The sequence below is a fragment of the Piliocolobus tephrosceles genome, chromosome 3 (assembly GCF_002776525.5).
Source record: "Piliocolobus tephrosceles isolate RC106 chromosome 3, ASM277652v3, whole genome shotgun sequence".
NCBI classification, from domain to species: Eukaryota; Metazoa; Chordata; class Mammalia; order Primates; family Cercopithecidae; genus Piliocolobus; species Piliocolobus tephrosceles.
Genome location: NC_045436.1, coordinates 41,629,809 through 41,657,060, shown reverse-complemented (window position 1 = coordinate 41,657,060; position 27,252 = coordinate 41,629,809). Strand labels below are relative to the sequence as shown.

The 27,252-nt window shown below is 38.1% G+C and overlaps 1 protein-coding gene across 3 annotated transcripts in view; it reads right to left on the bottom strand.

Annotated features, from left to right (window-relative positions):
* NR3C2 (nuclear receptor subfamily 3 group C member 2) overlaps positions 1-27,252 on the bottom strand; it is a 363,135-nt gene that overhangs the window by 186,858 nt on the left and 149,025 nt on the right. The gene's annotated exons all lie outside the window — the stretch shown is intronic.

Below are 27,252 nucleotides of genomic sequence, written 5' to 3'. Positions count from 1 at the left end.
GCAGGGTAACGGGGGAAGCACACTGTGAAGAAAGGAATTACAAAACACTTCCCCAAATGTGTCAGCTAACCTGAGTTTTGAAGCATGACTAGGTGAGAGCCAGAGTAAGAAAGGGGGCAGAGGCAGAAGAGTGTGCAGTGGCTCAGAGAAATGGGATCTGGATGGGCTCAGAAAACTTTGGGTAGAGTTGCTCTTTGTCACTTTTATCACCTTGCTGTCAAAGCTTTTGCCTCCACGCCAAACAGCAGAAACATGGAAAAATGACAATGAAAAGGCTAAAATGGTACGTTACAGTGAAGATTTCTCTATTTTTCAAGTCTGCTAAAATGTGATAATATTGCTTTAATATTTGTTTAAAGTATTTCGAAGTATACTCTCACCAAAAACAAATGAAAGAACAAGCTATACAGCTGCTTAGAGCATGACTGCCGTTCTAGAAAATGACTTCTTAAATCAAGGACTGAAATAATGTTCCCCAAAGTTGTTTCTCCTTCTGAGAAAAGTGCTCTTTATTATTTTTATTGGTATCCTTTGACTTCTTTATGGCATTCAAAACATTCCATTTCAGCACCAGTAACTTCTTCAACATATTAGCTAGTAAAACTCAATCCATACCCTGTGTGACTTGTCTTACACTTCACAAGAAAATGCCACGGCTTTGTAAATATTTAGAACATAACTTAAAATCATCATGAAAACGTAATTGCTTTTTCACAACTACAAGCATACATGGGATTTTTATTCAACATTTCTGTGGGCCTTGATCCCAGTACTATTTTATTGGGATCTTAGCTTCAGTCTTTGGAACTCTTCTCTTTTTCTATCCCAACTTACTTTCTTGGTGATCTCATCTAGTCTCTTGGCTTTCAGTATCACCAATATGCTGGTGACTTCCAAATATTTATCTCTAGCCCGACCCCTCCTTGGAATTTCAGACCCATTTATCCAATTGCCCACTTGGTATCTCCACTTGGGTGTCTAACACGCACCTCAACTTTAACATGGGCAAAACTTTGCGGATCTTTCCCTGCCTCCAGACATGTTCATTTCACAGATATCCTCTTCTTAGTTAATGGCAACTACTATGGGTTGAATTGTGTCCCCCCAAAACTCGTATGTTGAAGTCCTAGCCCTTAGTATCTTGTAATGTGACTTTTGAGGTTAGGGTTGTGCAGATGTAATTAGTTAAGATGAGGTCATACTGGAATAGGGTGGACTCTGAATCCAATAGGACTGATGTTATTATATGCAGGAGAAATTGGAACACAGACACCTGTATGAGGAGGACACCATGTTTAGATTAAGGCAGAGATTAGGGGATGCTTCTGCATGCCAAGGGACACCAACAATCGTCAGCAGACCACTGGAAGCTAGGTGAGAGAAATGGGATTCTTCATCACTGCCCTCAGAAGGAACACATCAACCGATCTTCAATCTCTAGCCTCCAAAACTGAGAGACAATAAATTTCCATAGCTTAAGCCACCTGGTCTGTAGTACTTTGTTATGGCATCCCTAGCAAACTAATACAATAATTCTTCCCTTCCAGTTGCCTGGGCTAAAAAGCACGGACTCACTCTGAGGACTCATCTCTGACTCTTCTCTTTCTCTCACACAACACTCCCAGCCCTGAATCTGTTAAATTTTATTCATTTTATCCACAGAACATATTCAGATTCTGATCAATCTCCAGAAACTCCTCCAGCACCATCTACTTTGAGCTGTCAACACCTCTTACCTGGGGTTCTGCAGAAGCTTCCTAGCTGATCTTCTGGTTTTTCTTAGCTCTGTTCCCCGCCCCGACCACCCTTATTCCCTGCCAGCCCCTGCCAGAATGACCCTTATTCATTCATTCCTTTTTTCTTATTTCTATACTCTATCCCTTAATGATCTCATCCACAATCCTAGCTTCAAACAGATCGCTTGGTGAATGACTTTCCAAATCTTTACAGCCAGCTCCAACCTCTCCCCCATGTTCCAATTTCAAGTCTGCCTTATTAGCTTCTTGAGAATACCATGCTCAAAACAATATTTACTTTCTTTTTCCAGATTTTGACGTTGTGAAAGAGTACTGCCATCTGCTAGTTACCCAGGTTCAAACCTTGTACTCTTCCCTCAACTATCCAATCTAATCAGTTACCACCACGTCCTGCTCAGTCCAGTTTTGCAAACTCTCACAGAGCTTCTCTGCATCCCACTGTTGGTAACACTGGTTCAGACCCTTGTTACTTCCCAAGGGTTCTTCCATAACTCTAGCTTTTCCTTGCAGTTCATTCTACAGTGACTGCTGACAAATGAATCTGAAGATAAAGGTTCTGACTGTATTACTTCTATGCTTAGAAATCTTCAATCATCCCTTCTGAATGCCACTACAAATAAAAACCTTAGTAGGATACTTAAAATCTTTCTCCCTACTATCAGCCTTCTCCTTCAGGGTCTAATCATAATGCTTAACCTTATGCTCATCACATGCCAACATCCTTGTTGAAGTGTTCTGGTCAACCACCATTTACAGGACCTAGCATTTCCTCTCCCTCACTCCCACTGGGAACCCTGTCCATCATTAAAGGGTCCTGATGTTCCCCCAGCATGAAGTGCCATTCTCCCTTCTCCTAACTCCTTCACATTTTGCTAATCCTTCTCCTTCAGCAGTTACCACTCTTGCTCTTATATTAGTGACCTGTGCACTTATCCTAATCCTTTGAGGGCAAAAATTTTATTGTATGCATTTCTGAGTTCCCAATGCCATTAGTCCAGTGTTGGTACTATTTATTGAGTGAATGAAATCGCACTCCTAATCTCATTACAGTAGAACATAATTTACAAAAGGCAATTTTACAGAAGGTAAATTAATGAGGCCAAGGTTATCAGCTCAATTCCCATATGGTTCATTTAGCTTTGCACAGAGGAAAAAAAAGAATCCAGGGACAGACTATTGTCAAAAGCTCAGCCAGCTGTCTTGCAAATATATGCATTATTAACACAAGAGACAGGCCGCAAAAATAGATGGGTTTGGAAAACTCTAGTCTCTATTGAAACACTGTCATGTGTTTATCTTTGAAACCAAAAGATGGCACATGATTGGAAAATTGTATGCATCCAGTTCGAAGAAACACATTTAGATTATACACATCACAAAAGAGAGAGGGAGAGAGGGCTCGCAGATCTTGAACTCACTTTCTTCTTAGACATTGAATGTCTTTAAAATACAAAGCATGTTTAGTGATTTGTATGTCAAAATTCAACTTTAGAGTATAATAAATTTACCAAACATCTACACATAGGATGTAAAGCCCAAACTGAGGGCCAAACACGCAGGGATCAAAGACAGGAATGGAGGCTCAGTAGGGAGGCCTGGGCTCTAGTTCTAGCTCCACCATTAACTGGTGAAACCTCTGCAAAATCACCTCTCCTCTCTGGGCGATAATTCTCAGCAAAAAGAGGTTCAACAGATGATAGCTAAGATCCTTTTCAAGATATCCTTTTAAGATAAAAGTATAAAAATAAATGGAATAGCATGTCCTGATCAAGTTTAATTCAAACTGAGTTGCAAACTCAAATGAAAAACAACGTATTCTGAAAACCAGTAAACATTGTTTGATCTGGATCAAACATAAAAAAAGTAACAAAATATTATTCTTTCTAAATCAGCTAATTATATAACACTTAAAATCTTTTTTACATTGATATAGTATCTGTGCTGCTGATTTTGGTTAAAATGTCTGAATAAATGTAAGCAACAGATGGTATTCTACATCCCTCCAAATGATTTTAATATTGAAGAGTTAGAAAAAACTACCCAAACTCATCATTTTGGGGGTTAATAATCAAAGAAACATTGTTCACAGAAAGAAGTTTATTATCAGCAAAGGTAGTTCAGAGGATTTTATACAACTGTTAAAAAATTATACAGGCAGAAATGAGTGAACATTATATTTCCATTTGTAAAGACAGTGTTTCTCTTAGGGAAACACAAGCAAGCTGCAACTATTTTCAATACTAAATATACTCGTTCTAATGACTCAGTAAAGAGATAGAAAAGATTAACCAAAGGTTTATACTGATTTTGGTGACTCTCGGGAGGAAATACACTAGTCAATCATCAAAAACACTTAGTGCATTATGTTTTTCCCAAAAGGATGGTGCTTGGGGAGAAGTAACAAGAAGCTATGTAAGAAAAAAAAAATGACTTTTTACAAAGCAAAAAATGCCTGGAGAAATTGGCTCATTGAAAATCTCTAGGCACTGCCAGGAATTGTCATATGTAAAACTATCTTTCCCATCCTTACAGTAATTTCATAACAACACAGTAGTAGTGACTGATCCACTTTCAGTGATTAGAAATGCTTCATATAAAAAAGTCTTATTTTTTAAACTCACTCAATATGAATTAAACACACCTATCTTTTATACTATTACTTAATCAGATAAAAGCTTCTACCACCACCACCAGCAGCTAGAGTGCTTTCTGTTTTTCCATATGTAATCAATTCAAACACTCATTCACCCATCTTAGAGCACAGTGAGAGGTGGGAGGACCATATAAACAGCAGATCAGGAAACATCCTCACATACTGATCTGAACATGCTGGTGTGTTTAAATTATTCATTAACTAGGCCAAGTATTGAAAGTCTACTGTGGGCTCCACTGTTCTAGGCACTCAGAAAAAACTAGAAGGAGAAAGGTCTTTATCCTCATCAAACTTCTATAGTCATGGCGAACAGAGAGACAATACAGAAGTAAACAAATAATTTCAGATAGAGAGAAGTACTATGAAGAAAATGACAGACACTGAGATCAGACAGGGAGGGTGGGGGAGACAGGATCCATTAGATAGCTTCAGAAGGCCTCTCTCTCTTTTTTTTTTTTTTGAGACAGAGTCTCGCTCTGTTGCAGGTTGGAGGGCAGTGGTATGATCTCGGCTCACTGCAACTTCCACCTCCCAGGTTCAAGTGATTCTTCTGCCTCAGCCTCTAGAGCAGCTGGGACTACAGGCACCTGCCACCATGCCCAGCTAATTTTTGTATTTTTAGTAGAGATGGGGTTTCACCACGTTGGCCAGGATGGTCTCGATCTCTTGACCTTGTGATCTGCTGACCTCAGCCTCCCAACATGCTGGGATTGCAGGCGTAAACCACCGCGCCTGGCCCAGAAGGTCTCTTTCTTTGGTGATACTGAAATGACAGAGTAGCCAGCCACATGAAGATGCTAAACAAAGGTAAAGGCAAGTGCAAAGTCTCTGAGACAGGAATGAATGCAACACATTCCAGAGAGAAAAATGAGGGCAATGGGGCCAAAATGTAGTCAACAACAAGGAAGAAAAGATGAGAGGGTGTAGGATGTGAGGTCCAAGAAGATGCTGGGGCTGGATCCCATGGCTTTGGAAGGCTAAAGAGGCAGACTATTATCCTGCATGCCATCACAGTGCTGTGAACTCTGGAATGTTTTAAGGAGTCAGGTCACATGATCTGATTAACATTTTAAAATCTTACTGTGGCTGTTGGGTGGAGAATGGACTGCAGAAGTGGGTGACCTTGGACATGGGCAGACCAGCTAAAGAAGCTTCTGCAATTGTCCAGGCAGGAGATAATAATGGTGTGAAGTAGGGTGAAAGTAGTACAGACAGTGAGAAGTGGCTAATTCAGAAAAATTTTTTTAAAGTAGACAGTACCAACAGGACTTGCAGAAATACTGGATGGCGACACTATTAACTGATATCTATGATGGGGGGAAGAGCAGTTTGGAGAGTTACGGGGAATTTCTTTTGGACATGATAGTTGCAGAACAATATATAGAGGATGACATGTTCCTATTTTTGTAGATAAAAGAATTATAGTCTACCCATAGGAAAAACTAGGAGCCACATTTATGTCAGGTTTATTAACTGTGTGCCACAATTTCCTTATCTGTTAGGTAGTGATAGCAAAGGTCTCACCATATTGCGTAGTTTTAGATTAAATGACTCAATTTATTCAAGAACACTTACAACAGTGTCTGACAAATAGTGTTATTTAAATTCTGGCTATGATTAATTAGTATTATCATTCGATCTATAATTGTTTTTTTAATTTTTATTTTTTTAAAAAGACAAGGTCTTGCTATGTTGCCCAGGCTGAATTAGAACTCCTGGGCTCCTAGGATCCTCCACCTCAGCCTCCCGAGGGGCTGGGACTACAGGCATGTGCCACAACACCCCGCTAGATCTATAGTTCTTAACGGTGGCTGCCATAATAGTGAACCTATAGGTAATTCTACCATTCTGTATTATATTTTTCTGTATGGCTTTCAATTTGTAAAACAATGGTAAGCAAAAGAAAGTGTTTTTTAAAAAATAATTTAAAATAGTACCACAATAGCCATATTGTTTGTTTGCTGTATACAGTAAACAGAACTTTGTGTGCATACAGATTTCAACATTTCTCGTAAGAATTCCGGCTCTCCTGGTGTCTGCAGTGTATAGGTTGGGAATAGCCACATTATATCATTAAGATAAATAATTATTAAGATTCAAATATACACTCTTTTATATACAGAACACTAAATCTAAGAAACAGAAGGATTTGGAAACCATCAATATTTTAAAAAATACATTTAACAAACATAAATCAACCTTTAACAACTGTTTTGCTGAAATTATTATTTTCAATACACTTAAAATATACTTTAAAAAGCTCTCTGCTTAGTTTCCTTTCGTTTTGAAAAGCTTATATTTTGAGTCACAATTTTTTTTTTTTTTTTTTTGAGATGGACTCTCGCTCTGTCACCCAGGCTGGAGTGCAGTGGTGCGACCTCAGCTCACTGTAACCTCCACCTCCCGAGTTCAAGCGATTCTCTGCCTCAGCCTCCTGATTAGCTGGGATTACAGGTGCCCGCCACCACGCCTGGCTAATTGTTTTGGATTTTTAGTAGAGATGAGGTTTCACCATCTTGGTCAGGCTGATCTTGAACTCCTGACCTTGTGATCCACCCACCTCGGCCTCCCAAAGTGCTAGGATTACAGGTGTGAGCCACTGTGCCTGGCCTTGAGTCACAATATTTAACCTGAAGTAACTCCTTCTAATATTCTCATTATTTAGGGGAAATATTTGAGAGCTGTTTAATGTTATATTTTCTTTTATGATACTATCTTTGCTGACAAATGAATCATTTATGTTTTGGAAGATATTTCCTAACTAGATAAGGTTCATCGTCTCAAGCCATGATTCACACTACAGACAGGAATTAACGAATTGATGCACACCTTACAACCTGTGCTGTCCGAATAAAGTTACAGCTAAACTGAGAAAATGTGAGGACATAAATACTTTGGAAAATAATTAAAAATACCTTGGAAAATAATTTAAAGCACAGTGATGATAATTAGTCTTCTACAATTTACTTTTTTGTTTGGGGTACTGGAGCAAGGTAAAACTGGAGGTGGGTCAAGAAAAAATTATGCCAACTACAGATAATGGCAAACACAGTGAGATCCAAAACTCAAGGAGCTGTACCTTAGAGACAACCATGGAAAATGGTCCAAATCATCGAGGGTCTGTAACCTGAGATTAAGTGTTAATGATTCTAGGACAAAGAGTTGAAATATCTCGTAAGCAACCAACAATGTGGCATGGAAAACGAAGAAATAGCTTAAAAAATCTACCATGTTAAAAGATATAATTAAGTGACTGATTACAACTTTTAATATGCACAATAGAGACAATGAATGAATAAAGGCCTAGTGCACTGAAAAATCCAGGGACCATTGGACAGGGCAAGCTTGAAAAACATGTTCAACAAGAAAAAGGCTGCAACGTGTCTTAAAAGATAGGTTGTCCTCAGAGAGTAAGCACTCCATGTTCTTTTTGTGGAACAATGACTGACTGAGCCTACCCAAAGGCTGAAGAGTAAGGGGTAGAGAAGATCCTAGACAGAAATCTACAAAAAATCAACATTTCAGGTTAGGCAGGGAAAGAAGAGCTTGCTAACAAACCTGAGGAATAAAAGTCCAAGTGGAGGAGCAAGATAAGGCAGAATCTGGGAATCAAAGGGAGGAAAAAGCATCCGTGGTGGACTGTGTGTAGTGTCAACTGCCAACAAGAGGACAAGACTGAAGGCTGACCATGGGGATGTGGTCACTGTTGATACTGTTGACCTTACTGATGGTAGTTTTTAAGCATATCTGCACACGTATAAGATGCATATGTAAACTATATTAGAGTAAAAAAATCACTCCACATCTTTTCTATTAAGAATTTTCCATACTCAGGGAAGTTGTCTTTGTCATAAAACCATACCCGATAGTATGCACTTCAGCATATACAGAATCTCTAAAAAGATCTAACATCAAATCATCTCCAGAAACATTTACTGAGTATGCATATGCCAATCAGTGGTTGCTGATACAATGACTATATCTATGTACAACAAACAAACAAAAACACCTGTCAGCACAATTTATTTGCCTCTGCAATCTGTGGCATGTGTGAGTGTACTTATACTTATTATAAGCTATTCAGAATCCTCAGGGAAGGAATCATGAACTTACTGCCTCATCTCTAGATTAGTACAATATACATTTTAAGAAAATGACTACTAAATGCTTGAGTGTTTTTAGCCATAAATACAGTGGCTTTGCTTTTGAAAAAGACTGTATAGGTACACGTGTATGTGACATAATTTAACTTTTTCCCCTTTAATATTATCCTTACATTAAGATACAGACTTTGATGCTGACACGGATGGTATGAGACTCTGAGAACTGATAGGTACCAGACCTAATGTGAATCTTGAACACAAGTTATTTAGAAGTTACTGATTTCAGCATTTTTTTTTTTTTTTTTTTTTTTGCTTACCACATTTTCAAAAAGTTGATGTAAAAAGTGTTTCATCATGCTGACCTTTCTCAGCAACAAAATACGGCTTCTTTCTATAAATGTAATTAACAAATCAAAGCTTCAAACATCTTTTTCCCCTAGTGTTTTTCTTCACGTTGTAGAAATAATCATTTTCCTTGCCCTTGTTACTGCCCTCTCAATCCACCTGACGCTGTGTGTGACTGAGACACAAGATCACAGACACTGTTCCATTAGTCCACTTGCACCCTCTCTTCTACTTCTCTCACAGTAAGTTTTTTCACAAAGGACAAAAGGATATCTTCTATTATTTCAGAAATTTACATGAGAATGTTTCCAGAAGCTCATTCTAAAAATTTATAAATACTTCACAGTCATTAATGACAAATAATGGCAATGTTATAGTGCCTTTGCTGACATGACACCATGCCATATTTATTTCAAACCTACGATCTGACTTTCAGCGGAATTACCACTCCTCAAAATATTTAAAATGGTATCTTAAGATGACATCAAAGAATGGTCTCAAATAAATCCATTCTTTAACATTTCAGTTTCTGAATCACCAGTGAAGTCTTCGGGTATTTTTTCATTAAGAATTCCCCCAGCAGAAAACAGCAGAGGCTTTAAACAAGAGCAACCATAGGGCACTAGTCAGTAGTTTGGATGACTGACTCTGCAAAGAAATTCAGAGCCACCTTTTCTAGTCAAGCCCCAATATACTTCAGGACTGATGAATCAATGCGAAACTGTTCCAACAACAGTTTCCTATGCTCACTTTTAACTGAGCTGCCATAGGAAATAGTTGTTTCCTACTTGTTTTCAAATCCTGATTGCAAAATCAGGAATTTCTTATGGTTCACTTTAACACATTTCTGACCTCTAGCTTTAATAAAACCAGATTCTGCTATAGGATAGCATTTCCAATTAGATAAAAATTATTCTTTACTATTATGTGGGCAATAGTACTCTACTAAGTATGGTGGCCATAGGTCTTCAAGGGTCAACATTAAAGTATGGAAGTGAAGTTGGAAACTGCTTCTTCCACTCCCAGACAGCAGAGTTCCCTTCCATGACCACATTCTCCACGAATTTGAGCTGTTATTTTTAAAATTCTTATTGTTGTTATTATTTTCATATGCTTTGCTATTTTTTTCTGATCCATTTCACTGTTTCCACTTTTCAAGGGAAAATTCTACTTTAAAAGTGATTTTAATAAGCCAAACTGAATGCTCATTTCCTGACTTGGCATGACCAGAACAATGAAGGAATCCTGAGTACTTTCTTTGGGTCTTTGTTTTTCTCAGGGTTTGAAGTTTGGGGCTGTTTCTTTGACTTCCTCCCTCCACAAATATTTGAAGCCTAAGGTTTCAGAAAGGCTGTTTCTTGGCCACTAAGATTTTCGGCACAGAGTGAACCAGTGCTGCTCCATGTGGCCACACGAAAGTACATAAAAATATAGTATTTCCTTAGCCACCACCTTTTCTAGATGCCTTGTGCTCTACTCTACATTTAAGGAAAAAAAAAAAAAAAAAAAAAAGCAAAAACTACCAAATACTCTACCTTTTTCCATCTCTGTCTCCTTTCCACCTACCCACATCCTCCTCTCATATATATTTTGGCTTTCAGAAAAAAATCTATCACTATTAGCGGAGCCATGGGATACCTGGCCCTTATTAGAACAGATATTAAAATTACTTAAATATTTAATTTTAATTAAAAGGACTATTTAGATATTTGGCCAGTGGCTGGAGTGGAGGAAGAAAGAGCTAATCAGGGCCTGGCTTCTTTCTAGGTAGTTCATTAGCTAGCTAGTACCTCCCTCCTCACCAGATTTCTGTTGCTGTCCTGGTATTAAAGAATAAGGATAGTTACTTCCGAATATCCACCTAAGCCTGTAGATTATATATTATGAGCAATAAGCAGTTATTGAAACAGTTATCTTCTCCCTATATTCATTTATTCAACACAACTACTAAGCAACTAATGTATACCAGGCACTGTTCTAGGTCTCTTGATATGTATCAACTAACAAAATACACAAAAATCCTGATAGTTAGAACTCATATTCCAGCACCAGGGAATAGCAAGGGGTGGTGGGAGTTTGCAGACAAATCTCTACTGGAAAGTAAAGGAATATGAATATATACATTAACTTCTAGGACAATTTCGCATTACCTCCTCACTCTTACAAAAAAATATCAAGCCTGTTTAAAATAGCTTTTCTTGAAAGCAAGAAAAATCAAGCTGAAAATTCCAAATTCAGTTAACTCAGTGTAACTATTTCTTATAAATGAGATAAAAACCACGTAGATTCAAGAAAGTGCTCTCAGGAGTACTGAGTGAGGATTGAATTAGATACCTTTATTATTTAAGCCTGTGGTGTGTGTGTATAAGTGTGTGAGAGAACCCCTGGAATTTATTTAAGTCTACATTCTAGTCTTTTCTTGCCTTCAGTGATGTGTGGTAGTCCTTCAAATAAAAAGGCATCCATAGTTTTACTACTGGCTTTAATGCTCAATTTAAGTATTTTCCCAGGTTACAAAAATTTGTACTTAAAAATGGCAATTGTTAAGTATACCAAAATAACTTTCATCTTTTGCCTAACACTCTTAAAAGCAATTACGGATGTTTTTTTCAGAAGTTTTTAAAATAAAAGTTAGGCTTTTGTCTTTGGCGCAGGTCTGAGAAAAGATGAAAAAGGTTTTGAAAACAAGGCAAATGGGATACATATCAAAGCAAACACGATATTGTTTAGGGGTCAGAAGTAAGTAGTTCCACTGGCATTTGCAAAAAAAGGAAAAGACTTCAGTATATCTATAAATAGTGATAGAAAATGATAAAGAAGTTGAAGTAGGCTGTTTCTTTGGTTTTAACTGCAAGAAAGCAAGAAATAGTGAAGTCACTGCGATCCGTCTTGCTTCAAATGTCTTCCTGCCATGTACTGGGGCCAGATGAGAAAAAGAAGGACAGTCATCAATACCACCTGACCACCCACCACAAAAATATGAGTAAGCCTGGCTTTCTCCCTCCATTTTTTAGGACAGTCATCAATACCATCTGACCACCCACCACAAAGATATGAGTGAGCCTGGCCTTTCTCCCTCCATTTTATTAAATGGAAATACCTAAAGTCAGATTGATGAAATCTCCTGTTTGATTTCAATGCCATTTGAACATGTTTTGACTAGACTTCAAGGACATAATATCTTCCTCTATTAAAACTGTACCATCAATGCCTGTTTAAGATAAAGATTTTGAAATCTAAGGCAATATTCTCTTTCTTGTGCTTGAAAAAATGTATATAGAATATTCACTCTTTGGGAGAAAGAGATTAATAGTTTGAAATGTAAGTGACAAAACACACGTGTATACACACATGTATATACCTAAGCAACATTTACCAAGCTTTAAAGATTATGGTCACTATTTTTTTTATATATATAGTAAAATGATGTTAAGGAATCAGATGGTATCTTGGGTTTTTTTTTTTCTTAATTTAGTAAAACTTACCCAAACTGAAATATAATTTTCAAAGAGCTACAAAAAACGAGGGAGTCAGCCCCAGGGGGGCTGGCTGTGTTCCCAGCACAGTGTATCACAGGGACAGGAGGCAATTTAGAAGAGCCAACACAGACATGAGAAGGAACACAGGGCTGCGACAGCAAGGTGGTCAGGAAGCAGAAAGACAACGAGAAGCAGAGAAGGTACACCAGGTCAAGGCTAGGAACTAGCCAGAGCCAGTGGGCACAGAGATCCTCAAAGTCATGACTAAGGGAAGGCTCCAAGTTGAAAGGGCTATCAGAAACCAGGCAATGGAATCACAGCAATCCTGCAGTGGGCACAGGGGGGTCACGCTCCAGAGCAAGAGACGAGGCAGCTGGTGCAGCTGGGGTGGAGTTGGGGGACATTGTGGATAACAATGTCAAGGGTAGATAAACTTTAAGGTCTGTAGAAGCCAGCTTCACACTAGGAGCACTGGACCCCAGCCCTGGCCCTGTCACACTCAGCAAAAGAGAAACCAGTGGGCTTGACAGGTAGTAAAAGGCAGTTCATGAGAAAAAAAAAAAAAAAAAAAAAAAAGATAGGTAATACAGGTGAGAAAAGAAAAGGACACAAATAATATCTTTATAAAAATAACAAGTAGCCAGAAGCAGCAAAAACTTTCCAAACATAGTGTTTTATGGGATCTGCTGTTAAGAATAAATGTTGTTCAAAAAGAAAAATGGCAAATAATTTATTGGAGTCTTAGAAAGATACATGTATATAGGTTTAGTCAGCAGATTTACCTAACAATGGCATGTATTTTCGAGAAAAACAATGGCACAGATAAATTTGAGAGTGATACGGTTTGGCTCTGTGCTCCCACCCAAATCTCATCTCTAATTGTAATCCCCATAGGTTGAGGGAGGGACCTCAATCCCCATAGGTTGGCAGAGGGAGGTGAATGGATCTTGGGGGTGGTGTCTCCTATGCTGTTCTGATGGTGAGTTCTCATGAGAGCTGATGGTTTAAAAGTGTTGGGCAGCTCCCCACTCGCTCCCCACTCACTCTTGCTCTCTCTCTCCTGCTGCCATGTAAGACGTGCCTTGTTTCCCCTTTACCTTCTGCCATGATTGTAAGTTTTCTGAGGCCCCTCCAGTCATGCAGAGCTGTGAGTCGATTAAGTCTGTTTAACTGACTCAGTCAGTACCCAGTCTCAGGTAGTTTTTTCTTTTATCTTTTTCTTTTTTTTTTTTGAGACAGAGTTTCACTCTTTTACCCAGGCTAGAGTGCAATGGCCCAGCTTCGGCTCACTGCAATTTCCACCTCCCAGGTTCAAGTGATTCTCCCATCTCAGCCTCCTAAGAAGCTGGGATTACAGGCTCCCACCAACACATCCAGCTAATTTTTGTATTTGTAGTAGAGACAGGGTTTTACCATGTTGGCTAGGCTGGTCTCAAACTCCTGACCTCAGGTGATCCACTCGCCTCTGCCTCCCAAAATGCTGGGATTACAGGCATGAGCCACCATGCCTGGCCTCAGGTAGTTCTTTTAACAGTGTGAAAACGGACTAATACAGAGATAAAGGGCAAATAATTCTAAAGTACACCTCTAAGTTCACTGTTTATCTTCTAAGCAGAGAAAACTATTTTTAACTTAAACAATTATAGCCACACTAAATGGAAAGATCATTAAAAATCTGCTTATGACAAAGTTGCAAAGGGCTACCTTAAAGTACACAGGTAAGTTGATGAATTTTTCTAGTAAGTGTAAGAAATTAAATGTAGGAAAATAGATTTGTTAGGGTGGAAGAAAACTTTCTACTATACATTTGTGGGGTAAGACAATTTGTTGAGGTCTAAAATTAAGTCTAAAAGGGCTTATTTTTATTTCCAAAATATAAATCATAAACAAAGACGACATTATGAGGAATTCAATTTACTATAAAGTAGATAAGCCAATCTTATCTTTTCTTTTTTTTTTTGAGACAGAGTTTCACTCTTGTTGCCCAGGCTGGAGTGCAATGACATGATCACAGCTCACTGCAACCTCCACCTCCCAGCTTCAAGTGACTCTCCTGCCTCAGCCCCCCACGTAGCTGGGATTACAGGCATGCACCACCAAGCCTAGTTAACTTTGTATTTTTAGTAGAGATGGGGTTTTACCAGGTTGGTCAGTCTGGTCTCGAACTCCTGACCTCAGGTGATCCACCCGCCTTGGCCTCCCAAGGTGCTGGGATTATAGGCGTGAGCCATGGTGCCCAGACACCAATCTTATCTTATAAATAATAAAAAATATGAACTATAATGAAAATAACTAATATTATCATGTGTTATACAACTATCAGGGAAAAAAACTGGAGTTCCCAAGAGTCAAGGAACATCAAGCAATTTTGAAGAAATTTCGAATTCAATTCCTGAAATAGGGAAAAGTATTTCAACTTAGGGTTTTTTTAAACAAACATATAATGTATGACACATTATGTATTAATATAAAATACCATCATAATAAAGATGGGATGATCTGGGTTACAAAATTCCATAGTACTATTTAAGTATTATTCATAAGCCCTCCTTACTCTTACAACGTGTTAAAATCATTCCAAAACGTACAGAGCACAGCGAGCCCAATGTAAGATTTTCACCTGACTCAGAATCTTGGAATCCTTATTGCAAACACTTTATCTTAAAATGTTTGACCCTGAAAATTTCCTGGAATAGGAGAGGGAAGGCATATGCAGTGAGGGACACCAGAAGAGTGAGGTGCTATTTTGTTGATTTCCTATTAAATACTAGAATTCTCCATATACATTAGGAATTACAGGTTCTGATTAATTTGGATATATTTGCCTGTATGGTTTTTTCAATGTTATTTATATACCTACACCTCTGATGTGCATCTTACGATTTGCATTTTATAGATCTTGAAGTAGACTCAGAATATACCAATGAAAGACCAAAGGTTGGAGAGTTTATCCCTACTACTCAAAAGAGTTGCACAAAGTTAAAAGACTTAGTATAAAATTAAACAAATAATGATATTACAGTACCGTAGAACAGATATTTCCTCTTTCTAATGATAGGCACAGTCCCGGTAAGCTTTACCCAAAATCTAGAAAAAGGACTATTGTCTGATAACAACAGTTACATAATGGTGCTTATTTAGCAAGTGGAACTGAATGAAAATAGATAAGTATGGGCAACCTCCTTTTCCCACAATCAGTAAAAGGCTGTTCCCGAGAAACAAACGTCAATCATTTAAATGTGTACTACAATCTCCTATTGTTTGTTCAAGAGAAAAGTGCAGTAGCACTTCCGAGGTATAAGGGGAGACGATAGTTTTACTGTTTTTCTTTTATACTATGAAATCCTTCATGGCTAATTTATAACATGAATACCATAACCCAGTGATAAATGTCTTTTATAAAGTTTCAAGAATATTGACAGCTGTCTTTCACTCCAGTTAAAATGCCTGATTACATTTGTTTGTGTATTATTTCAAGCAAAGACTGAACACAATTTACTGTGTGTTCAGTAACTTAATAACATTTAATCACATTTATTTCACTTGATCTTTAGAAACAAACAAAAGAAATCAAAATATTTATCAATATGTTCTGCACTATTCTTTAAAAATAAAATATTTTATGGGAACTGGATATATGGTAGCAACCTGAAGACTGAGATCATCTTTTTCTTTTGGTAAATGTTAGTATAAAATTCTACAAATCAGAATAGTCTCATAAATAAAAGCTTAAATTTCAGCTCTAAAAAAGTTCAAGTTTGTGACTTTGCAATATTAAGATAACAAATACCCAAAGAGGACATTTAGAAACTATTAAAACAATATGAATCATTGCTGTTTAGAAAATAATGTGCCTTCAATCCTCATGGCTATAGATTGTCCTCATAGGCAATATGAAGTTAAACTAATTATTCAAATCTCTAGTAAATTAATCTACATCAAAAATTTATGTAAGCCCAAGCACAGTGCTGCATGCCTGTAGCCCAGCTACTGGGGAGGCTGAGGCAGGAGGATTGCTTGAGCCCAGGAGTTCAAGGCCTACCCAAGCAACATAGCAAGACCCCATATCTAAAAACAAACAAGTTCATGATCAGCCTGGGCAACACAGTAAGACCGCATCTCTATTAAAACACATTTTTAAAATAAGCAAAAAATATTATTAAATAAAAAGGGATGTGTTCTTTTATTTGCAATCTAAAGTTCAAGCAAGTAACAGGGAATAAAAGTTGTACACAAATGGTGACCAAATTTAAAATAATCTGCACCTCAGGAAGGCTGCTCCCATGACCCCTACCCCACACCGGCATTCATGCCAGACAAAGCTAGCAGCTTTGTATCAAGGGCCATACTAGTCATCAGCCAAATGCACAGGCCAAGACCCGGAAATGCAGGAGACAGCTCTTCACCTATAGGAGCTCATGAAAAGAAGGACCAAAATGTGAGTCACCAAATGAATTATCCTCCAGGGAAACAACATGTATTCTCCAAGAGGAGAATACATTCATAGCATCCCAAGATGGAATTCTCTGCTATTAATAACATTATTTCATAAAGGAAATATTTTTAAGAATACATCTCAAAGGACTTACAGAATCAAGTCTTTTTTTTTTTTTTTTTTTTTTTTTTTTTTCTTTTTTGAGACAGGGTCTCGCTCTGTTACCCAGGCTAGAGTGCAGTGGTGTGATCTCGGCTTATTGCAACCTCGGTCTCCCAGGTTCAAGTGATTTTCATGCCTCAGCCTCCCTAGTATCCGGGACCACAGGTGTGTGCCTGGCTAATTTTTATATTTTTAGTAGAGATGGGGTTTTGCCATGTTACCCAAACTGGTCTCGAACTCCTGGCCTCAAGTGATCTGCCAGCCTTGGCCTCCCAACACGCTAGGATTACAGGTGTGAGCCACTACACCTGACCCAGAATCAAGTTTTGAAACACAACCTATTTGTAAAGTGAAGACAGCTCTCATTTGTATGTACTAAATGACATGCAAAAAACTTTCCCAGGACCCTAGTCTGATTACAAATGGTAACTCGAGAAGACTAAATAGGAATGCACAACCGTAAACATAAATACACACACACACACACACATTTTCAAGTTTTGGATAATGCCTGGTTCTTCTCCCCTACCACACTCCAAATCCCTTACTCTTCAAGAAAGCTCAGTTTTTATGGCTTTGTCAGGAAATTCCTCCTTAAGAAACTTTGGTGACAAATGTACTAGATTCTTAAATTTAAAACACACAAATACCCACACATGTTAACATATGCAGACTACTGTATTTCACACTACTAGGTAAACAGACAAAGTATGTATTCACTAAAATGCAAGCTACTCACCAACAACCACCCTTTAAAAAAAAAAAAAAAACAGTGGATGGGTGTGATGGCTCATGCCTGTAATCCTAGCACTTTGGGAGGCCGAGGTGGGTAGATTACTTGAGGTCAGGAGTTCGATACCAGCCTGGCCAACATAGTGAAACCCTGTCCCTATTAAAAATACAAAAAAATTAGTGATCTTGGCTCACTGCAACCTCCACCTCCCGGGTTCAAGTGATTTTCCTGCCCCAGCCTCGCGAGTAGCTGGGACAGGCGCCTGCCACCATGCCTGGCTAATTTTGTAGTTTTAGTAGAGATACGGTTTCAGAATGTTGGCCAGGCTGCTCTCGAACTCTTGACTCAGGTGATGCGCCCGCCTTGGCCTCCCTAAGTGTTGGGATTACAGGCATGAACCATTGTGCCCAGCCTTAAAGTAGTAATTGTAGTTGGCTTAAAACTGACAAAAATACCTTATTTTTACCCTAAAATAATCTGTTTGCATCAGGAAAATGTAAACTTAGTAACAGTAGATAAACCTAGATTTTAACAAAATTTCACTGAGCTCCTAGGGGAGAATAAATCTAGTTTTCAACAACTGTTAAAAGAAAACTTAAAACATGCTATATTTTCATAATTTTTCTGAAGTACACTTTTGGCTAACTACTATCAGACTTAATGTGATCCTATTTCCCTGGAGAAATAAAAATGACTTGTTCTGCAATTTTTCAATTTATAAATATAGTTACTTATTCACCTAGATGGGTTAACATGGAAAGACAGTTACAAGCAATACCAAAAAGAATGTCAATTACAGTAAAGAAAAAGAAAACAGTGTACTCAGAAATAACAAGAATGGGAGTTTTCACATTGCCTTAGCGTATCAACTATATACTAATAATAAAATTAATTCTCTTTCTTATGAGACAAGATCTTACTCTATTGCCAAGGCTGGAATGCAGTGGTATAATCAGGGCTCACAGCAGCCGCAACATCCTGGGCTCAAGTAATCCTCCCACCTCAGCCTCCCAAGTAGCTGGGACTACAGATGTGAACCATCATACCCAGCTATTTTTTTTTATGTTTAGTTTTTTAGAGATAGGTCTCACTATGTTGTCCAGGCTGGTCTTGAACTCCTGAGCTCAAGCACAATTCTCCTGCCTCAGTCTCCCACCTGCAGGGATTACAAGTGTGAGCCGCTGCGCCCAGCCTAATTCTGTTTTAGAACATGTATACACCCATGCATGAGCTATGTCCTCTGGTAAACACTATATAAAGGTAAGAGTAACAGACTAATATGTGTACTAATTCTTCTTTTAGATTAATCTTTATTAAACTGTGTTTAAGAGAAGAGTTAGAGGTTAGTTGAGAAAGCAAGGAGCAAAAAGAGAAACTGAGTCCCAGTCTCCGCTCCTTGGGCTAGAGCTGTGGCACCTGCTGGAGACATTTTCCTGAGAATTCCACTTAGTGGCTGTCCCTCCCTTCATCTCCTGAGACTTCATTCTTGTTCCCCACTTCTCTAAGTTCAGAAGGACCCCTCTCTGCTTTTTCTTTATCCCTGTTCTAGTCATAACCTCAAAAGGAGAGGAGCGGATTATGGTACTAAGAGCAGTAGACTTGGGGAAAAAGTGGGTGAAAGGTAAGAGAAAGTATATTTTATTTTCCTCCACAAAACCAGAATCTGCAGTTATATGTAAATGCAGGGAAAACTGTTTGAACTGTAGTTACTTATATGTAACTGAAACAAAAGTTTCAAATTATTCAAACATAGTTGAGCACTATGGTTCTAGGTACTATTCACAGTGACTTGCGTCCTTTCAATGAAAAACAAAATGGACAAATTATGTATATTTCCATAATTTCAATCATTACCAAACATATTTACATTTCTTCCTTCAGAAATCAAGGAAATTGGACTGCAAAACATTGAAATATTCATTATATATCTTAAAGCTTCAAAAATCAGTGTTTCCTAAGATATGCCCTGTACTTTGTACTTTCTTATTTAAGGTCCAATCTTTGCCCCGGGCTCCACCACTTCTTTTTGCCTCAGGAGGAGATCTAGCTTAATATCCGCATTCTCTGAATTTTCATTTTCTACACTCATTATACCTCTCAATTCAGTCTAGCAAACATCTTTGCTATGTTATGTCAGCAAGTATCCTTGCTGTGCAGGGCACCATGCTAAATGCTGTAGGAGATGAAAAGATGCTCCTGTCCTTTGGAGGAACTAAGAAATACAAACATATGAAAAGATAACCATGTATAATATTTATGAATGCTACAAAATACATAGAAATGGAGTCACGGAAACAGACTGGTAAGAGATTAATTCATTGCAGAGGCAGTGATACTTGAAGTGGGCCTTGAAGCATTGGTAAGATTTTAACATCTAAAAGTTTTCATTAATTTTTATGAATATCTCTTACTTATTTATATACTTCTTTATTTTTGAGACAGAGTCTCACCGTTGTCCAGGCTGGAGTGCAATGATGTGATCTCGGATCACTTACAACTTCTGCTTCCAGGGCTCAAGCGATTCTCCTGTCTCAGCCTCCACAGTAGCTGGGACTAGAGGCGTGCACCACCATGCCCGGCTAATTTTTGTACTTTTAGTAGAGACAGGGTTTCACCATGTTGACCAGGCTGGTATCAAACGCACGGCCTCAAGTGATCTGCCTTCCTTGGCCTCCCAAAGTGCTGGGATTACAGGTGTGAGCCACTGTGCCCGGCCATAATTTTCCTGAGTATCTCTTACAGATTATTTATTTCCTACATGAAAACAATTAGAAATAAAACCATTTTATGGAACAGGAAAATTAAATGGAAATTTGTTCAAGATAAACCCTACAGGCCGGCCTAACGTATCTTACAGCATAAAAGTATGTGTATAAGAGTAGGGATAAAAGTAGAAAAGTCAGTCTATTCCTGCAACAGACATTCATTGAACGAGTTGTGCTAGCAGAATGCAGAGAGGATGGTGACGAAGTCCCCAATGGGAAAGAGCAAGAAAACAAGGAAAAAAGTCCCAGTTAAACACAGGGTGTGTGGGAGTGGGGGGAGCTGGAGAGGGTTCAGTCCCAAGGGACAGAAATATCCCAGCATTGCCTGAAATTCATTTGGCAAGAGCAGACTAAAGAATTCCAAGAGTGTTGATGAGGGAAGGAAAATAAGTGAAGAAAACATGAGAATAGGTAAAAAGACAGAACATCAAGGCAGGGATATATGAGAGAGACAGAAGCAAACCACGGCATCAATAGGCAGCGTGGGCCTTACAGGACTGCAACGAGAGGCAAAGGCTACGGCGGGAGAGATGCAAGCTGAAGGCTGGTAGGGAATATGAGGAATACAAAACACAATGAAATCAGAGATGAGGTTAGAAGGAAAGGGAAGGAAACAGCTGAGGGGAAAAAAATCACATACAGCAAAACCACAAGGAAAAGTTATTTAAAATAATCTGTGTGTTATAAGTGCAAACATATAGCACTTTGAAGGAGTAAACAGATTAATTGGGTCATTTTAAAGATAAGCAGCAGCAATCAAAGGAAGAAGACAGCTTTCATAAAAGTAAATAAAAATGAAAACGACCTTGCCTAAGAGTGGGGTCAGGTAAGCCAATTTTAGCCATTACAGAGAACGGAATGGATCAGCAAAATCATAAGCACTATTGGTTAGTCTCAAAAATTGCAACATTACAAAATTGGTGAGGTTTTTCAAAGGATTACTAAACTTTTAAACAAATGATACCCAGTTACAACCCTTAGGATTTCCAGTGTTCCCTTCATGCCAAGTTTATTTTCATAAAGAACCTATTGATAAAGGAATCACAAGAGCAACGATGACCCCAATAACTCTCAGTGTTTTTCCCATGGTGATCACTAGGTTTACAAGTGCTTTAGAAACCCTGAAAGGCCCAAGAAATTGAAAAAATGTTAAACAACAATCATCTGAACCCGAGGTTGTTTTCAGTTGAACTTCATTTATAGTCATACATTCAGTGCCTTATCTACCCTTTTCATAGTTCAGTTGGCAAAAGGCCCCTGTAATCCCTCTAATGGTTTTTAGAATATAGTAAGAAAAGTGCTAAAAATTATGCAATCTATATAATAAAAAATGACAGAACTCATTACTTGGTTAATTCATAAACGCTGCTTAGGCAACAAAGAATGTAGTACATTGATTTATATTTGATTCCATCAGTTTCTGGCAAATTATTATTTGATGTTTACCAGTGGTTATCATAGATTCAAAAGGACATGAACTCTTTCATATCACATGGGAGACAACTGAGACTGCGGGTGATTACCAGGCTTTCCCCACCCTCGTAATGACCACTTCCAAAGTATCATATACCAATTCCATTCACTTCAGGAAAGGTTTTCTTGACCTTCTACCACATACCTTGTCCCACGGGAGAGATAAGTCTATAAAGAAGAAAGAGACAGTGCAACAGCAAAGGGGTGGGGGCCTAATGGAGTGTGCAGGAGGTCTGGCCTGGATCTGCCTCTACCAACATGTATTCCTCTGGGTTACATAGAGCCTTATGTATGGAACATAACTCTTTAGAGTAGAGCCTTACGTATGGAACATAACTCTTATGTATGGAATGCTCCCCCCTCTTGCTGGGGATTCAAAAATTAGAACACCAACCCTCTACTCTGAAGGAGGCGATAGGCTTATAAGCTTATAAGCAGAGGGCTGGCCTTCTAATCTTTGAGTCTCTAGCAAAAGGGGTGTCATATATTAATACTGAACACCCATTTGCTGATGAAGGTGTGAATCAAAGGATGAAAGAACATGTCTGAGTATCGATAGCTCATGACAGTATCAAGACTAGGTACTCATGCTGTGTTCAGTAATACTAGCAATCTTTACTTTTACCTATACGAATAATAGGTTTCTTTTTTTTAAACACATCAGGTAAAAGAATAAATACATTCAAGTTACTATAAAAACTCCTAATCATCCATTTTGCTGTCAAGAACCTCAGTTACAGCCTTCTTAACAGCAAAGGAGGGTGAGAAAGGATCTATGACTTTGTATTTTGTGGGCCAAGCTTTACGTTACACTGACATGCAGAGAGATCCAATTAGTGCTTTCTGCCATCAGATGGCACACTGGTCCACAGCACTGTAAGCCTGTGCCACTGTCCAAATTTTCTGACCTTCAAAGAGAGAGGAAGGAAATTATTATGTGCTGACCTGAGAGCACTGAGGCGCTGGGATCTTTGCATGTATTATTTTACTTAGTCCTACAAAAAAGTCTTCTCACTGTTGGTCATTGTTCTCATTTCGTATACAAAAAACTCAGGCCTAAGAAAAGCTAACTATAACTCCCCTCTAGTTACAGAGCAGGTACTGGCAGGGACAGACTTGAATCCAGGTTTGTTGGACTCAGAAGCCAGTTCTCTCGGTATCTCTCTGGACTACAGCAACATATGGTTCACTTTCAGAGATCACACCTCTTGATGTGAGCTGCAGTTCTGAGGGTCCTACCCTACAACCGTCATGTGATTATACCATACTGAAAAAGTGCACTGGGGGTCTCCTAAGAATGTTTTCTGCCATAAGAAGAAAGTTATTTACCCCTTGTTGCAGGCTTTGTCATGCAAATGAAAATGCCAAAAAATATTTAGGGTCTTGTAATCAGTAACTTCTACTGTGAAAGACAGGAAAAATTGGCTCTTTCCCAAATAATGTTGCTGGAGTTGTATAAATTCTAGTGGCATCAACAAGAGAAGCAACAAACTGGTTTATAGAAAGGTCCAGAGGATATACTTCACCTTTTCAAATTTAGAAACTTCCTCCAGGCCGGGCATGGTGGCTCTTGCCTGTAATCCCAGCACTTTGGGAGGCCGAGGTGGGCAGATCACGAGGTCAAGAGATTGAGACCATCCTGGCCAACATGGCGAAACCCCACCTCTACTAAAAACACAAAACTTAGCTGGGTGTGGTGATGTGCGCCTGTAGTCCCAGCTACTCAGGAGGCTGAGGCAGGAGAATCACTTGAACCCGGGAGGCAGAGGTTGCAGTGAACCAATATTGTGCCACTGCACTCCAGCCTGGTGAAAGAGTGAGACTCTGTCTCAAAAACAAACAAACAAACAAACAAACAACAAAAAAACTTTTTCCACTGGCACATAATGCAACTGCTTCCCTGTCTCTTACATGGGGAGATGTGATAAAGTAACTTCAGTGACAGGCAAATGTACCGTTACCTTAAAAAGTGAGATGCTTTCTTGCATAATTTCTATCAATGTTCTATTTCACATATGTGATATGTTATAAAATACATTTGTCTTTCACAGAATTCATTCTACAGGGAAAATATTAACATGTTAGTTTTCTTCAAAGAATGATTTTACAATGTGTGTTTAAAAAGACAATTAAAAACAAATGAAATTTTACACATCATTTGTTTTATAATTAACATATGACTAGAACAGTCTGGAAGCAATGTATTAAATAGAAATAGTTGAAGAATATTTGCTTTATCTAAAGTGATATTGCAGGACAAGTCTGGGTGTGTGGCACAAATCATTCCGTTATATAAATTTCTCCGGCAGTTACAGGAATATAATTTTCTGGGAATATGCTAAACTAAGCCCAGTGATAAGAGTAACAGACCAAAGGAAACACTGTAAAAACCCAGCTAGGTTATTCAACTTAGCTTTAAGCCTGTCTCTGCTATTTTTTGGAGGACTTTATTTAACTGCTTCTGACTGCATAGGCTAGTAAAAATCAGGCTGTACAGAATTGAAAAAAATAATCTGATTAAATGGATCAGTTGTTTAGAGTCTACAGCAATAAAAATCCCCTGTGATTCACTTCTACAAATAATTGCATGGATCTTTGTAATGACCATATGGTCACTGCAAAAAGAAAATTCAGTCAAATTTGTTAATTCATTAAATAAAATAGCCTCAACAGTTATTCTTGGCTCATCCAATGGAATCTGGACGAAGGAGAGATGCACCTCTTTCCTGAATAAATCCAAGAGACAATCACACATCAGTTTAACCAGGATAAAGAAATCATACAACTTGCAGGTACAAAGATGTTTTCTAAATGGTCATAGTCTTTTTTAAGGCAAGGGATGAGATGCAGGGTTAAAGAAATCTATGTCCAATCACAGAAGCATTTTAATACATTCAAACTCTCATTGTATAGACATCAACATAACTATACCAACTGAACACAATAACAGCAAAAAAATTCTCGTAACATAATTTGTGCCATTACTTTACAATCATGTACAAAGGGAGTCACAATTATTTTCTGAATGGGAACGTCGTTAGAGAGTCAAGTCCTCTAAACTCTCCAGCGGCACCACATTCTTATTCTGCATCTGTATTTCCTGTTTGCTAGTGGCAGAATACTAATTTCAACTCATTTAAATGAAAGCCCCACATAATGTAGCACTCTCATTTTGTTTAAACAAAAACTAGAGATAAGCAGCAAGTAAGGGATGGCCCATGAGGCTGCTCAACCCCAGCTTTCTACTATGTAACAGAATTATTAGCTATGCGTGGAAACCACTTTTTTCCTCTACTGTTAACTATTTTTTTCTCTAATGTTTTTGAATTCTAATCAGAGCCATTACTACTGTTTCTAACTTTGTACCCTCTTTTGCAAGCATTCCCAAGCCCCTTATTAAAGCTCTGGGAAGGCTTCCTATCTGATGCTCTGCCAGACACTGTCCTTTTGGACACAATGCATTCAGGTTATTAGCTGGATGTGCATCATTCAGCAAGCTGTCTTACAATTTCACTGATCATCATCTAGTAAGACTGAATTGCTGCCTTGCCCATGGCTTTTAGATTTATATAATTAACCAAAATTAGCTTGATGTTTAAAACACAATGCCAGCCTACTCATTTATTTTTGGAAGAATACTTTAGTGAATACAATGAGTGGGCTGATTTGGAATTGTCAACTTAAACTGTCAAAGTTTCCCTATAAATTACTATACTTAAAAAATTCAAATTCTATTAAGGCAAATACCATTAAAATAAAACTATTTGATAAGACAATCAGGTACCGTATTATTTTCATTTTAGTTCACTATTACATTCAATCAAGTTCTAGTAGGAAATATTTCATACAATGCCTTGAGTGTGTATTGTAAATATTGTTTATATATAGTAACTCCTAGACAAGTATGTAATAGTTTTTGGTTAAATCACTCTACAAAAATATAGCGTGAACAAACTGTCTCAACTGTATTATTCAGAAGTTCTTAAGGTCTGACAAAATAAAGGTGCCAACTACATGCTAAAGTAGATAGTAGATAATACTGAAATATTTTTTTAAAACTTGTATCAAATTTATCCTTAAAATGATTCATGAAAACATTTAATTAACTAAATTCTTCATAAAGAAGACTGAAGAACAGAAAACCAAAATGATTTCCATAAAATCGTTTCCATAAAAAAACAGTCTGCAAACAGCACATAGAAAAGCTGAAATTAAAACTCAGCTCTCATTAGTGCTGGCTATTTCTGGTCCCACTGATACCACAGCACAAGTGATACACATTTTAGAGGTCGCTGGACCTTGTTTTGAATAATTTCAGGTAAATTCAAACTACTCTCTAGCTCCGTGTCTTTCTTGTAAGATTGTGACAGTAATACCTACCTCATAAGGATCTAATACATGACTATTTTCTTATAAATTATGTGAGCAGCACAAAGCATCACTTAGAGATGCTCTGTAAATGTTAGTTCACTCATAATTCATTTCTAAATTCATTCGGCCAATATTAACTCTGCATGCCTAAATGCCAGGCACTGTTCTAGGCACCAGGGTGGACAACCCACATGATGTCTCTACTCTCATGGAGCTGTCATTCTAGTAAAAATAACAATGAAGAGTTTGGCTTGTGACATAAATGCCAACAAGCAGTCCCTCAATCAACCTGTCCTCACCCCTCCATTGAGCACAGGGTTGCTGGGTGCCAGCCAATTGCTCTGGAGCATAGGAAAGGTTGTATTTGAATCCTGCCCAACTGCTTTACTACTTCTCTCTTATACACTTTATCTGCTCCTTTTTTTTCCTACCCTGTCTTCCAGTCTCAACCATCTATGATTTTAAATAGTATGCTTCAAGTTGTGTCAAACACTGGAATTCAGCCAGGAAGGTGGCTGGGAGTAGGGAGGGGGTAGGCATGGAAAAACAGTAACTCAGCCATGCCCAAATCAGAGCAGCTGTCTCTATTTTATCAGTGTTATGCCCCCTGCTTAATATACTAGGCTTCCAGTGCAAGTTTCTGGTGGGAATAACTTTAGTGCTAAAGGAATGTTTGGAGGCAAAAGAGTGCACCAGTTTAAGTATGCCCCGTTCTTTAACAAGTTGATGCACAGAAAAAAGAAATGAGGGTGCAACAGGGGAATCCAGTATATTAAAAGAAACTTATGAGACAGAAAAACCAAACAGAATATATGTGGTTTTTGAGTGGGTCCTTGTCAGCTATTAAGAGGCGTTTTTGAGACAACCAAGGAAAATTTTAAAATAAACTGGATATGCAATAATTGTTAATTTTCTTAGGTATCACTAGGATAGTATGTTATGTGGTAAGGCATGCTTTTTAAACAAGATGACTACT